General features: G+C 35.1%; 1 protein-coding gene across 4 annotated transcripts in view; it reads right to left on the bottom strand.

Annotated features, from left to right (window-relative positions):
* Positions 1-13,802, bottom strand: part of LOC148171517 (voltage-dependent T-type calcium channel subunit alpha-1G-like) — a 62,765-nt gene that overhangs the window by 35,081 nt on the left and 13,882 nt on the right. The window lies entirely within an intron of this gene.

The following is a 13,802-nucleotide window of genomic DNA, read 5'->3' as shown; positions in this document are numbered from 1 at the left end:
ACCTTAAAGTCGACGGTCAAGGGTATTGGATAATATCGCCACACAAACAAGGAAATCCATAATAAAGTAACTTCTGAAATTTTTTATCGAGCATATTAACGTGTCACCTTTTCCATGATGAATGTTCAACTCGCGAAACTTCACCTAATTTTCCAACCTTGTACGACTTTAAACGCTGTAAACAGAGAATTCTGGCACCGGTGTTGTAAAAATCGTCTATTTAAGTTTCTATTAAACGTGCACCTCTTTCAAACTTTTCTTATTTAACAAAAAGTCGCCTGTAAAGAAAGTGTCATCAGATTACTGAAGAAAATTCAATTTAAAAACTTTGTGATCAAAATCGCTAGATAATTGCCTTAGATTTTGATGAATGCGGATGTCGCTGCTGATACGCAAGCTCAGAGCCATAATACTCTTAATAAGTCATCACCTACAATTTACATCCAGTTAATTGAATTATTCAATGAGACCGCTCTGGTTAGAGATAATATTGATCTTGAGCCTGAAGCTGTCTTGTTTGGGTAACAATTTCTTGATTGTTCTGGAAGTGCTCTCCGGCAGTAAATTAATAAGTTTTAAGGATTTTTGATGCTATTGATAATAACGTGTATTCGAGCCTAATCTCATCAGGGAAAAGTAAAATCGAAACATAGTTCCACCCCTAATTAACAATTCACCACCACAACCAGCTCATTTTGTCACTTCTCTGGGGACAGCTGCAAACTGTTTACGAGTCTAATTACTCTGTAACTTTGTCAACATCCACTGTTTTTCGCTTTCAAATCAATTGGAGCGAAACTTCCCTTTTTGCTGCAAGATTAATTAAACGCGATCTAATTTTATTATTAAAAATGGAGTGAAGAGCAATTAAGACAAGAGCTCATTGATAAATCGATGCGAAAACAAGGCACTTCGAAAATCCCTGCGAGCAAAATACCTGAAAAGAATGTCTCGGAAATAGACGAGCTTTAAATTTTAATAAAAGAAGATGAATTGTTAGAAAACCAACAAAAGTCTTAAGATGAGATTCGAGCAGAAGATTCAAATAAGCGAAATAATTCTTCGTAACACCAGTCAACAGTGAATTAATATCAAATAGAAGACAATTCATTCTGTGACGAAGACTTGCACTGTCGTAAAACTTTTATGAAATCGGGTTTGATCGCAAGTTTATTGTTGTAATAGCTTTGGAAACGGAAAACACAAATCACATTGTAAAACGTGACAATTTATAAAAGTTGCCAGCAATTAATTATTAGCAATCGAATTTAATCAATTTGTAATTAATTACCAGTTCGTGGTGGTGTGTTAATATTTAATAGAGGGTTGATTTACATTGTAAACTTGCTGGGGGTGAGGGGGTTGTAATAGTAAAAAAAAATTTTTGAATTTTTATTTCTTCTGCTTGATATTTATTTTTTGCATGGACTACTCTCAACCCCCAAAACCTAATTCCTTCATTCTGCTTTACTGTTCTACTTTATAATCCGTTGGCTCCCTTGCCAAAAAAGAAACGACGAAACAATTCTCTAGTTGTGAAAGATATGTTTAGCATCCGAATAAAGGAGCTAACGTAATAGTGAAAATAGACAGAATCTTATAAACAAGCTGAAACAACCATCTAATTTAAATTTAGAGGTCTCTAAAACTAAGTAAAATAATAAAAAAAATCGATTCGAAAACGTTGATTGCAATTGCCATCGTAAATATTTACAGAGCGTGTAGGAAACGTTCCAGAATTTTCTTTTAAACGTTTTGTTATTTAAATTTTTGGTAGTTGCTGATTTCTATTAATATTTAACGTAATTCCAAAGCGAACGATTGATTTTCCAGCGTGCTTCATAAACCATCCATTCACAAGTTTTCCCCTGGATATTTTCCAAGGTGGTTATCCTACATGGTCATAAATATTCATTGAAAGGATATAATATAATGCTGTTTCGAATATTCAAGTTGGGTCAGGATGTGACCAATTTAATGGGACAGAATAAATGGATTAATCTGCAAATGAATTTTGCTGATTTGCGTTATTGATGCGATAATCGGATCATTTTTAGTAAAATGGAAACGATGCTCAATTTGAAAGTGTAGTAAATTTATTAAACTGATACCGCGCCACTAAAACCGGTATAATATCGAATTAAGCACGAATTATTATTGTAATTTGAAGCAGGATTACAGTCTGAAATTTACGTATTTTTCGAACTAGTTTTTCATATTAGTTCGTCCCAAATTAATTATCTAGAATATCACATTTCTGCTGACCCTTCCTGAAATAATTGGACACGTGTTGCGATCCAAGCTACTCCTTTATTTATCCATCCATGTTCAAACAAATCAACGTTCTGCGAACCTCCGAGTTCTAGAATTATAAAATTCTAGCCAGAAATATACAAAGGAAGTCGGTAACTAATGTCAGAAACACATGTCGGCCCTCATAAAAGCGATCTAAAACCGGTCACGTCTCGTCCTGCTGCTGGTATTGTATCGTTAAATCTTTAGGGACATCATAATCAATTGTTGGTAGAAGAAATGGATATTTTATGAATTGCTTATGACAGTATTAGTAGTGATAAAGAGGGCGTAAAAATAATAGTGCCCCGAAACTTAATTAAACACTCAATTTCTCTTAATTTCGGCCATGATTGATAGCGCACTCCTCCTTCCGCGGCTTCTGGCCAAACCGAAAAATATAACCATCGACAAACCATTCAATTTGCCTCTTTAATGAAATTATTCCTAACGGACCTCGTTTTGCCGGAAAATGGTCTTTTTTCCCGGCATCATTAGGCCAAAAATGGTGCGAATCGCTAGACGATGATGAATGGAGGAGGGCTGCATCCCAGGAAGACAGTTTAACTTGATGGATGGCAGCGCTGGGTCTGAAATAGAGGATGTAAACGGGTTTACCTATTCCTCACTTGTTTTAAGGATTTAACGCGGTTTATCTGGATACCATCGCAGGTGTTTCAGAAAAGATGATCTAAGAAAAAATTTCAGATTTGGGGAGTAAGCCGATTAGGCGGTATTACTTCGATGCACAGGTGTAATTCGCTAATTCCTTCGTTGTAATTGTGAATTTAGAGAGGATTTTAGTTTGATTCAATGTTGAGATTACTTGGGGAAATATAGTGAGAGTTTCGTGGAATTAATCCAGAAAAACTTGTCTTTATTAATCTACATACGATTATAATGGTATGTAAATTGAACATGCCCGATATAAAGTAATTTATTATTTATCAGTATCGATCTGAACAAATTCAATGCCCCTGGATTGATTATCCGAGCAATGCAGAACCACAATAATTATTAGTCCATAACTCGTAAACACAACTTCATAAACCAGCCTCGTTTAATATAATATTGATTGTATTATCCACACGCTTGGTTTTGTCTCTTCACACCAATAACATCTAAAGACCACGATAATAATCGAGTTGAGTAGCGAAAAACAAACTGTTCATTACCGAAACGTTACAATAAAGCGAAACAATGATCAATGATGTTTTCCACTCAATTAATTTCGTCGAACGGTTAAATAAATAAACTCAAAAATGGTGGATGCGCCGGGACAGTTTTTGTTCATTAAAACAAGTAAAACTCCACCACACCTGCTCACAATTCCATCAATTGAACTACCACGCAAATCTTTTTTACCGAACGAGAATACTTGGTGTAGTAATGCATTCCGAGCGCGAATTCCATTGAAATTCATCCGTGGCTTCGCTTTTTACAATTTATTGTCGCTGGAATGGGTTTAATGTCGACTATTGTTTGTACAGCAAAAGCAAACAAAAATTCTGTTATTAAAAGTAAAGGATCCATTGAATTTTATTATCGCTGCTTGTCTTCACATAACGTTGTCGATATGAACTCGAGATAATGTTAAAACTAGTTTTCATGTCGAGAGGCGGTTTTAGTAGTTTGTGCTTAAAACTAGTCATTTCTTTGTTTCAAAGAGCTGACTCGTTGCGACCATTTTAATAATGAATTCGGAGTGTGAATGGCAATTTCGAGGAAGAATAAGAGAACACAATTTATCTTGGTTTTGTACCGAGGAAACCCCAGGGGACGCAGTATTGACCAGAAAGTTCACAATATATTTTTATCTTAAAATGGAAAAAAGTAATTGCGTTCTCAATGATTCATTTAGTATGGAAAAGGTTAAAGAAATTGGAAATTAGAAAAAAATTCAATGTCGGGGAAAATAATTTGAGGAATTTAGTAAATTCGAAGAATCTTAGAGGATCTCACAGAAATGTTGAGTCCCCAGAGAATCAGACAGTGCAAAACATCGTAAGAACCCTAAAAAAACTCGGACGATCTTAAAAATTAAAAAAAAACTAAAAAATCCAGTGCTACTAATATTCTTTGAGATTCTTTCAGAATACAATAATAATAGAGAATTATTAGAAAAAATTCAAGCATTTATGCAAAAGGACTTTAGAGTCCTATTGAATCATTTAAAGCTCATACTTAAACTCGAGAACTTTACAAATTATTGCAAATTAAAAAATCTAGTGAAAGACTTCAAGAGAGAAGAATCAAGAGAAAGATTCAAAATCAAGTACTTAAAGAACTAAATAAGTGCAAATATTCTTAGACGATCTTAAAGAATCCCAGAATCTCATTCATAGAAATGATGAAATTTTAGAGCATCCTAAACAAACTTGAAAAAAACTGAGAGCTTAAAAAATTAAACAATGCAAAAAGTTCCAAGAGAATTGATGATAATTTTTAAGGATTTTAAAGAATCTAGAAGTTCATAAAATTGGAGAATCTTAGAAAATCCTGAAGATTCCTAAAAAATTACAAAAAATGTCCAAATGTCTCAAAGAAATTTTTAGAAAATGTTTGACCACTAAAGAATTATGGCAAATTTAGAAAATCTAAAGAACCCATAGAAGTACAAAAATTGAAGGATTTTCGAAAGCCCACAATAATTTTGGAGTGTCTAGATGATCAAAAATAAGTTAAAAAATTGCAATAAATTAAGTAAACAAAAAATTTAATAAACTCTATTAAAAATCCCATTTTATAATAGAATAAAAAAGAAGGAATTCATTCAACGGAAGAAAATCAAGGATTTTTAAAATGTAGAGAAAATCAAGAATTTTAGAGATTCCGTGATTTCTAAAGCATCTTGAGGAATCCTAGAGAGTCAAGAAATCTTGAACAATTCAGGAGAATAAAAAAATCCAAGGAGCACAATGGAAAATAACATTTTTTCGGCTGTAAAACGACTAATTTCGCACAGGAACCGTCTGTGTACTTTTAAAGCAACCTATTGTTTCCATTACCGTGAGCAAACTCGCCATTATTTTTAAATTTAATTGCCTCTTTTGTCAACAATATCCCCTTTCCCGCTCCTTATTTATTCTTCATTACCCCAAGTCTTAACATCGCCAATAAACCCAGCAACATGTACAAGCCATAAAAGTAAGTAAAAGGTAAATAGTTCCTCACTCACCAATCACCCAAACAAATCCGTTTTTATTAAAACCGATGTTTGTGCCATAATTCCAAGTCCCGTTGCAGCGTTTCCGCTTCAATCAACTGAAAATAGACCTCGACAATGGTTATTCAAGTTCGCAAAGTAGAGCAACGGCGACGTTTTTCTATTGTGTGGTAGAAACGCGATATCTTCGTTGAAAATGCTTGCATCGAATTTCCCGAGAATTTCTTCGCCTGCTAACATGATTTGTGACAATGTCTCTCTAATTACGTGGCCAAGAATTTCGACAAAAGCGAAACTTAATAATAATGGCGCACAAGAAGCATGAATAAATCATGTAAAGGAGCAAATAAAAGCGAATTCATAATTTTAGAGGTTTAGACGAGACCGAGGGCAAGTTAATATTTCAGGAAACCCAAAAATGAAAAATTAAGGAGGAGGACACGCTCTATAAACAAATTTTATCACGACTCAGTGGTGGCTTTTAATTTTCTTGGTTGCTTTCCTTCCGGAGCATTGTTGACATTTTTAAATCCCCAAGACGTTGTTAGAAGACCAAGCCTACATTGATAAGCATCCGAGCGTTGAAAAATTAACAAAACACTGAACGCTCTCCTAATTAACAGAATGTTTGTTCTTGAAGTTGGCAACGAAGGAACAGAACGATCGATACCGCGAGGAAAAATGAGATTATTAATACGTGGAAATAAAAAAGAAGGGTGCATTTGGCGTTGTACATCACAAAAAGAAAAATTTACTCTGTTATTTGCCCGGGTTTTATTAAATTGAATTCATAAATTAAATTTTATATTGAGTGGAGACAAATAGCTCCAGTTCCAAACGTGAGAGAACTCTACAAAATAAAGAACTGAATTCTATAAATCTCAACCACATGATTCGAAATATTTCCGGTTATTACTTCATCCGGCATCTGTTCCGGTGTCTTGTATTGTTAAAAACATCGCATGGTTACGATTTATCAATAGAAATTTACATAAGCTCGCTGCTCTATTCCTAGAAAAAATATTTGCTTGATTTTTTGATGCGATAAGGAATAAAGTTTACATGCTTTGTATGCAGAATATCGGCTTTCTATCTTAGAGCATTACCATACATCTTCTTGTTTTTCAACGTTCCCCGGCGCTGTATGAAATTGGTTGTGACACGCAAGGAGTTTTGATAAAATAATTCGAGAGAACGAACACATAACTGCGTAATCATAAATTTTGGAGGCTCGATATAAAATTTATGGCGGGCCTTTAATAGATGTAGGGTCCACCAAGTCAAATTTTGCTATTATGAGGGTCACTTTAAACGGGCCGACAGGAGATTATGAAATAAATCAGAAGATTGAAGTCATTTTTTATATATTATGACTTGAGCGAATTCCATTACAAAAAGAATCTTGTCAAGTTGCGAATATTTTAGTTAGATAAAAACTTACGATACAGGCAAAGACGAGTTCATTAAAACTCAACCTCTCTCAACATTGGACAGGCGAAGTGGAAATTACTATCTCCTGTGTAAATTAAGATACTGTTAACACGACCGCAAACAAACGCTGAAATTGGTTCTTCTTTTGGCTAATTCAGGTTCAGTTTCCAAAGTTTGTAAATCTCAGGAGATCCCTCAAAGCTGCAGTAATTTGCCAGTTTTATGCCACATACAATGGGAATAAAGTCAGGGAATTAACGTCCAAGAAGTTATTTCCAAACTCGGAACTGTTTTTCTCTCATCACTTGTTTACATAAACGTTAGCATTTACATAATGGCGCCCCGAATAAAATTACAATTGAAATGTAAGAAAATAGAATCTATTATTTTTAACGATCTCCTGCAAAATGCTCAAGGTGTGGCTCGTAAAGAAAATTTTTGCGACCTAGTTTCAAAATTTCACAGTAATTTATTTATAGCCTACTCGTAAATTTCTGGGCAAGTATTGTAATATTGTGATTTTCTAGGGAATTTAAAGGTGATGTGAAAACTTTTTCTTGTTGTTTTTATAAAACGAACTGGAGTTCGTTGGAGTTGCTTAGTTGAATTACCACCTCCATGTAAAGCTGTGCGCATAATGGACATGTACGAGCTGTGTCAAGACCTACATACATAAAATATTTGAAGGAAAATTGCTGCACTAGATAGGAAGTAGAGGTTTGCTTAATAACTCTGCGTAATAAATTTATGGAATTCACGGTGGTTGCATTTAAGGGGGAAATTATTTATCGGGGCTTTGGAAAATGAAATTGATTACTAAAGAGTTCATTAGGTTGATGGGGAATTTTTTGGATGATTCATTAGAGAATTTCACTTTTTCTTTGAACAAATTCGTTCTCATTAGTTTCTTAAATCTCCTTCATTTTTTAGGCTTTACAAGTACTTAACGTAGCACATACAATTTTTCAAATTACTAATTTATTAGGCTTTTTAAAGTGTATCGTATTCAGTAGTTTAATTAGAGCGAGCTGAAATTAATGTGCATGTTTTCAAGAGGGCAAAAAATTATCCATTAAAGTTCTTCATTTTCTCTACTTCTTTATCCAGGTGAAGTGCGCCACCCAGAAATTTTTGATTAATTTCAACAAAACTTTGATGTCTTTGAGAACATGTAACATGTAAATTTGGATATTTACTGAGAATATTAAAATGTGTCCACTTACAAAATTTACATCTTCTTTTAATTTCTCAAAATAACGCATTCTAGCCAAAATTATTTTCAGGAATTTGTAAAATATTACGTTCTCAAAAGTACCAAATCTTTATTGAAATTGTAAGAAAAACATTTTTGGGGTGGCGCGACTCACTTGGAATTATTTTTCGTCTATATTTACATTTTCTCATTTATGAAATTTCTAAGAACACACGTAGTTTGTAAATATAGATTTTATAGAACAATGTAGATCAAAAGGAGCTTTATGATTGTTTTAGTACTTTCATGTCTTTATGAACATTTTAGAGGAAAACTGTTTTTTATTTAACACTTTAGAGCACTAAACTAAGCAAAAGCGTCCAAAATTAAAATCCCAAATGTTTAGCGCGCTCATTTTAGTTATTCTCTTGTCATTTGTAAACATATTTAGCTTCCGTTCATTTCGTTCCATTTCCCGAGTAACACGAGTGCCCCATCTCGTTCCAAGCAATTTTCACCAAGAGCACGTATCCACACTTGTAGTCGCTCCCACTTATTACGTGCAACCATAAAACTGAAATTCTTGATAACAAAACAGAACCACTTTCTCTATCTTTCCAACCGGCCACTGTTAAAGCCAAAAAATGCTTTTAGTATTAAATTACAACCATCAATCTCCTCCCGCATCGAATTCCATCGTTATTTAAACAATTGTCGTCTGTCGACCATGAGTGTGTTCGCGATAAGGCGCTTAATCAATTTCGGTCGACAAAAACGAGCTGTTATCAGTTCTGGAGCAACAGGGTAGGCCGTTGAGCGCCAGTCTGGATGCTGGAACGACGGCCAGGTAATATTGATCCAGCCCGCTCAACTCACCTGCCTAGCGCTGCGTCCTATATATAGATGTATTAAACATACATGGGGCCACCTACGACAAGTGAGGGGCGAAATTCGCAGGACCGGACCTGGAAACTCGCGGAAATGCGATCAGGGCACTTTCCAAAAAAATGGTGGATGCGCCGGGCCACAATTTTTTAATTTCTGTTTATTCGTAAATCTGAATGTTACCGCCCCTGGAATTAGTAGGATTGGCCCCAAAATGCGCGAATAACCCCACGGAACGTTGAACACTTACCAGTAGATTAAATTTATGGAAATTTTAGCTCCTCTAACTTACGTTATGTGCACCGCCTGTTCTTAACTCGATGTTGTGGTTTTCACCGGAAATAATTATCTGTAACAGTTGCTTCTTGTTAAAAGCTTCTGCCTTTTTATTTTAACTCCCCAAATGTGGCTTCCGTGACAAAGACACGCACCGCTTTGTGTGTAACCCTGCCTAAATGAAAACTGTGAAAATTAAGCGTCCCATACCTATAAATTAAAAATACTTGTTGCAGCCAATCGATACCGGCAGATTAATGTTGGGATAAAAAACAGTCTGGATGCACACGTCGGTATTAACTCTGCAACGTCGAAGGCTTAAAATATGATAAATTCTTTGAGAGAAAAGTGCAGGCTTCTGAATGAGAGTGATTTATTATCCATAATTTTAATTGAATCGTGGACGGAAGATTTCGCGGCAGGTGAATATAAAAGGGGAAAGTGGGCTATTTAAAGTTGCCAGAGGGAAACGAAATGATAAATTCAAATTAATTAATTTCTGGGATTTTTTATGATTTTTGTTTATGATTACTGTTGATTTTATCAACGTTTCATGATTTTTTGATTGATGGTTCAGTTATAGAACTCGAAATAATTTCGTTCATGTTCCAGGAGAGTTATAAATATCCGCGCTTCAGTTTTATTTTTTTGTTATTAAATCAATAGCTCGTTATGTTTATTTTCAAACAACCAGTTCCCGGTCTAATGAAGTCATAAAATTACACGCTTCAAAAATTGCCTTATAGATCATTAACTGCCAGAAACATATGTTTCATGAGCCTCTAAAATTTCAAGTAAAAAGTTTTGATAATGGAGTCCTTCCGGTGTAATATTCCCAATATTTGCTCGAATCCGCGCATTAATATTCCTTCAACTTTTAATGCGATCAAACCACAATAGCCCTGATGACGTTATTAAACTTTGTTCGTGAACTTTAAAACAACTTAATCTGAAATTCTGGTCCGTTGACCCACACTTCAAGTTCCTTTCCGACTGAACGACGCCACAATAAAAATAATATGTCAGATCACTAACTATTGATGAAGTCGAGCGAAGTAACAAGTCGTTTGGCCGTTTGCCATTATTATTTTTTCGGAATTTTCCGCGCTTTAATTAGTGAAAACAAACACGGCAAAGCGCGTTAATTAATTTTTTTTATCGACTGTCGACTCGGTTCGGGTAGATCGTAAATTCCAGATCTACAGATTACGAAATTAATTTGCGAATTTAAACAAGAGCGAAAATGAATGAATTAATTATTAATTTGTTTGGAGGTCTAAGAACTAGCAACATTGTGGACCAAATCGGAGGTAATTTTTCCTCTGTCCGTTCAACTTCCGATTAACAGATTAGCAAATTAATTTACGAGTTCAACTAAGAGCGGAAATGAGTCAATTAATAATTAATTTGGCCAAAAGTTGCTTAGCTCGAACAACCCGGAATACTTTTATCGATCAGCTAGAAAAATCTTCGACATGTGATTGATGCCCGGAATGCGTTTATTATCCATGCCATCTGTTGAATCAATCATTGAATAATTCACGACAACGTTTATACACCATGAATATGGTATCCTCCGGAGCCACCGGAACGAAAAACAAGAGGTTTTGACGTGGGACGAAACTTTCCTAGAGTTTGTGCTTTATAACGGAATTAAGCAAATTTCTCCAACTTCCAAAAGGCAAAAATACGGATGTAAATATTTCCCCAGCGTCTTCTTTGGAGGAATAAAATAAATTTTTGATGCATTATTAATAGATTTGGCCGGAGCGAGTGATTGTAAATTGATACGAATTTACAAGGACAACACTGGGAAGTTTGTGAATAAATTTTATGGAAGTGGGAATTCGCATTTTCATTGTTCTCTTTGTGATAATCGTTCTAGGTAATTTTGGGTTTGGATGATAGCGTGCTGTTAATAGAGGGTTGGGGGTAATAAATGTTTAGCTTTGCCTGTAACGTAAAGGGCTCGAACCCAAAAATCATAACCGAATTGGAATGATTCTACTACTATTGGAGGATTGTCCAACTGTTGACCCTAAAACAAGGAATTTCCATTTGGAAACCCGAACTGGTCCTCATTACAGTCATGAGTTTTCATTACCGCCAACTTTCCGTTTTTTATAAATTGAATTAGTCCACGAACACGCTTAAAAGAAAAGTTCGTGACACAGAGTATGCTACTAACTTTACCTCTCTCTTTTACAACTATCGACACGTCGCCCAAGAGACTATATTTTACAATATTTTATATAACACCAGGTCGCTGGAAAGCCTCGAAGACACTACTTAGTTTTATTTACGACGAGGGGAAAAACTAAATGAATTGGGAAAAGAGCGGATGAGATATAGGATGGAGGTGATAAGTGAAAATATTTTTACAACGAAGCAAATTGAAAAGTTCGTGTAATATTTTAATATAAAGCGGAAGTTTTGTAAGAAAGTTGTTTTATAGGGCGATTTGCATGAATTGGGCGTTTTTTCGTTAAATTTGAATTATTGGGGCTAAGGAGGGATTATGGGGAATTTGGGGAATTATTTCCATCAATGGTGAGGGCGAAATTTTGTTTACTAAAATTCGGTTTATTTTACGAATTGTAATTTTAACTTTGCGCAGGTTGGAAAATATTTCAAAACTAAATAAAGAGACTTGTTGAATTTTCAAATAGCAATTTTTGCAACAAGTTAGCGAAATGGTGTTTTACACACTAGACTTGATTAACTTCCATTTCGCACGAGTAGTAAACAAGATTTTTTCTACGAAGCAAAATTTAACGATAAATACTTCAAGTGACAGTTCTGACAACTATTTTAAAATTGACACTACTTTAATTCAATTACGAAAATTCTGAATTTTTACGCAGATTCAACGGTTGAAATTTCAGAAGTACAATGGATCAAATTAACAATGGAGATATAAAACAATTATTTACTTACAAATTCAATTCCTGTCGAAATGACATACTTTTATGTCATGTTTACGCACTTGAGTCTAATAAGAGAATGTAATGTCGAAATTAAAATGCCAATTGAATAAAATGTCAGCAGTTGTATTTTTTTTACATTCAAAACTATGCGTAAACTCTAATAGCCTTATAAAAAAAAGGGCGTTATGTAAAACAAAATTTTTTCTAGACACGGACAAAACCCAAATCCGCTTTTTAGCATACAGTTAAATCCGATCGACCCGATTTTTTTTCTTTCCCGCCGTGACCTTATTGTTAGCGCCGCCACTATTTCTACGCTTTTTTTCTTCAAAGCGTCCACGTCTTTGATCTGTTATTTTATCTATCACCAACCTTCTAGAGCCATTGGCCTTTTTTGCTTTTAAGCACCCTTAAAACTCGCTTTGAACCCGTCAGTTTCTGGTAAAACCGTCCATAACCATGCGTATTTCCGGTCGTATAGATACGCCGGTCCCGACATTTTCATTAAAACACCTAAAAACTTTTTCAATTATTATGCTGTCAACAGCTGAAACAACGGAATGAGGGCGGTTTTCCTGAATGGTTTCAGTGTCGACAGCCCCAACTTGTTGAGCGCCGCTTCTATTTTGTTACATCGTGCTGTTCACGAAGAGATTATTTATTATAACCCGGAATTATACCGTGTTCCGGGTAGCGAATGTGGTGCGAGGATGTCAAGTTTGAAAGTTGTGGTGGTGACACGACTGGGGGTGACGATTAGGGTAATTATCAGAGGGGCAACTTTTTTTGCACGTTTATATCATCTTTGTTTTCATAATCCTAGACCTTAAAAAATCATCAGTGTTATGACAAAATAAATGTTTCCAGTTTCCAGCTAACAACAAAATTAATGATCCTTTCGAGAACTTGTAGTGAGACGACCAAAAATACCATCTGTCGTCAACAAAGGACAAAGAAATTGGAAAGTCCCTGTGACAGTTAGATTTTAAAGTTACTCTCTTTTAAGCAAGTTGTATCATTAATTTTGTTGGCTTGGACTCGTTTGAAAACGAGAGCTTTTACTAAGCTCCAATCAGAACAAATAATTACCATAAAAACTCCACCCTTCCTCAGATTCTAATTAAGTACAAACAGCTGATGTAAGATGATCAAATATATCATCTTGAACCAAATACAACCATCTGAATTAATTGCCGAGAGTGTTTGTGTCGAAATGCATATGTCTTTGTGTACTTAACCGATACGTTAAAGCTCCCGGAACTTCACCGGAATTTACAGAATACGAACGACGTTCTGAGCATCTGTCGACAAACAAACACGACGCACGTTTCCCTTATTATGTACTCTGGGAGTCGTAAATCAAACGGGGTTGCCGCAAATTTAAGGAAAACACGAGCTTTTTTTCGGGGAGCTTTACCCACACTGATTACTCTCGGAATTAAGGTGCGCTTTTTTGGAAACGGACGCTTTATGAAGTGGCTTAATTTTTATAAGGATGAAATATGGAGAGGAACAAATTGTGGGGTAGTTTTATAGCAATGTCTTAGCTGCGTAAAATAACTGAATGAGGGGCTATTTTTGGATTGTTGATGGAATCTGTAGCGCCGTGTTCATTGAAGGAAAATATGCGCGG

Source organism: Gnatocerus cornutus, chromosome 7 (genome assembly GCF_029298725.1).
Source record: "Gnatocerus cornutus isolate USDA-ARS CGAHR chromosome 7, icGnaCorn1.1, whole genome shotgun sequence".
NCBI classification, from domain to species: Eukaryota; Metazoa; Arthropoda; class Insecta; order Coleoptera; family Tenebrionidae; genus Gnatocerus; species Gnatocerus cornutus.
The sequence above is the reverse complement of the archived record's forward strand: the minus strand, read 5'-3'. Positions and strand labels throughout refer to the sequence as shown.